Here is a 2,504-nt window from a genome sequence, read left to right as displayed (position 1 = left end):
CCCCCTTTTTAAGAGGACGATGGGAGAGAGACACATCAATTAGTTGCCTCCCCCTGTTGCCCTAACCGGGACGGGAATCGAACCCACGAGCAATGGGTGCGCGGGCAGGTGCTCTAACCATTGAGACATGGCCGGGCTCATTCTTTTATTTGCTGTTTTGACAGCTGCTCGCTGAGCTCCCATGATGCACCAAGCAAGGCCCCTCGGGGAAGTCAGAAAGGTGAGAGGCCTGCTGAGGTAACATGTTATGCCCAGAGTTCGGGGTCCCCAGGAATCAACCACCAGGGAGCCTTCTCCGATGCAATAAACAAAGAGTCTTTATTGCAAACCCGGGTTTGGCTCCCAACACAGCGGCGAGACGAGAGAGCGAGCCCCAGGAGAACAAAGGTTATATAGGGCTAGTCATTTGGGGGGGCTTAGGTAAGTGACGTGGGTTACAGAGAGCTGAAGACCCAGCTCTACAAGGATGGGGATAGTCAGTTCTGCTTTGTTCTTTCAAACAGGTCTCCGGGCGTGGCCTGCCAGGGGACCCAGGGACTACCCAGGTGTCCTGCCGGATTTGATTGTTCCAACTTTTGCATTTTTCATAACTCTGAGGGAAACAACACTAGGCCGAATCTTTGCTTTTCTCAGGGTGGATTCCAAAAAGGGATCCGAGACTAGACGTAAGTGTGACCCTCCCTGCCTGCGCCTGCACCTGCACCCTCCGCGGCTCCAGGCCTCCTGGTAAACAAGGCCACTAATGGCGCATGGAGATGGCTGATCTCGCACGGAGATGCCCTGGATGGTTCTGGGAGAGGACCCCGGTAAGGCCGAGCGTGTCCTGTGCATTCTCTTTGGGGGAATTCGGGCTTTCCATCTCCACTGAACCTACATTGACTCACAGGAGCTTTTTGCAAATTAATGACGAGCCCCTCACTTTCCACAGCTGCTTTGAATCTTTTTTCTCAAGCAAAGGCCTGCCGTTCAATCTGGCTTCCGAGTAGTTTGGAGCCAGTTTTATCTTTCTTCCTAAAGCCCGGCAGCGCTCCCCACGTGGCCCCAGCTGCCATCGCTCTTGTCGGGAAGCCCCCCGGCTCGTGGGATGAATGTTCACAGAACGCTCCCTCCCTCCGGGCTGGGACAGGCCTCAGGTGCCCTGCCGTGCGCCTGCGGCCAGCTCCCTCCCCTCCAGGACTGGTTTCTCCACCAGTTAAAAGACCTGTTTTGCTGGCCGTTGTCTGCGCTGGCCTCCACCCTCAGCTTCAGGCCCCAGGCCCCCGCCACCTCCCCCGAGCCCTCATCCTCAGTAGCAGGGCCAGAGCCACCTCACAGCCCATGCAGCATCTGCGCTGCCCACCCTCCCGTCCTTATCTCGTGACTGGCCGGGCTCTGCTCTGGCCTGGCCCTCCCTGCAGGGCTGGGTAGACAATGTCCTCAGTCCCAGGCTGCCGGCAGCACTCTGCTGGTGCCCTTTGGGGGCCAGTCATATTGTAGGCCTTGACTTAAAGCACAGGGCACTCTGGTTATTGGGGCCCAACTTGCAAAAGGGCAACTCCGATAAGTTCATCGAGTTTCACTGCTGAGATTCATCCCTGGATGTGTAGCTCACGTAAAACCTAGACAAATGGAAATTGCCACCTGCTCCCCTGGCAGGCACCTCCTCTGTGCCAGGACATCTGGGACACTCCCAGGCCCCTTGCACAGCGCAATGAGGATACGCCCTCGAAGGCCATGAGGGTGAGCCATGCCTGAGCCCCAGGAGGTGGTGCATCCCTGCAAGGGGCCCCATACTGCATCCCAGTCAAGGGGGCCCAGCCTGCACCCCAGGTCAAGGCCAGGAAAGCTTTCCAGTTGGTTTGGAGAAGCCCTCAATCCGGAAGCAGGTGCCCCAGGTGGGCGTCAGAGTGTTCCAGCCTGTTCGCAGGGCGGGCGGGCACAGCGCTTTTCCCAGGGCCGCTGTTGGAAGGGAGTGGCAGAGGCCAGCGCTGCCTCTAGGAAGAAGCAAGCTGGCCCAGGAGCCCCGCAGGGCACGGAGAGGACACAGTAGGACCGTGCAGAGAGAATAAACAGCAATGGTAGCAAAGCCTCACACCTTCTCTTGTGAGTTTCAAATTCTTCATAGTCTAGTTGAGAAAAGGAAAACAAGCCCGTGCCACACCCATTTCGGCCGGCGCGGGGCCGTGGGAGGGGCTGCTGGGCCCACCCTGGAGCCCGTCGGGCACCTGGTGGGGCGGTGGGGCCTCTGCCTGGGTTGCATCTGCCCCTTAGGGACCTGCCACGTGCCCGTGGCCTTGGGCAGGTGGTTAACAGTGTCCAGAACCTGGCTTCTCTGGATAAAATTCAGTTGCAGTTCCTGCTTCGTCAGGTGGCCTTGGGGCCTGAAGTCAGGACGCGTGTGCTGGCGCTTGCAGGGTGTGGGGGCACGTCCAGGATGGCAAGGGAGGCTGTCTGCATTGTGCCCCCATGGCACAGGGTGTCCCCAATCTGCTGGTCCTGTGTCGGAGGTGGGTCTTTGTCCTGCG

The sequence above is a fragment of the Myotis davidii genome, unplaced genomic scaffold (assembly GCF_000327345.1).
Source record: "Myotis davidii unplaced genomic scaffold, ASM32734v1 scaffold750, whole genome shotgun sequence".
NCBI classification, from domain to species: Eukaryota; Metazoa; Chordata; class Mammalia; order Chiroptera; family Vespertilionidae; genus Myotis; species Myotis davidii.
This window is presented reverse-complemented; position numbering follows the sequence as displayed.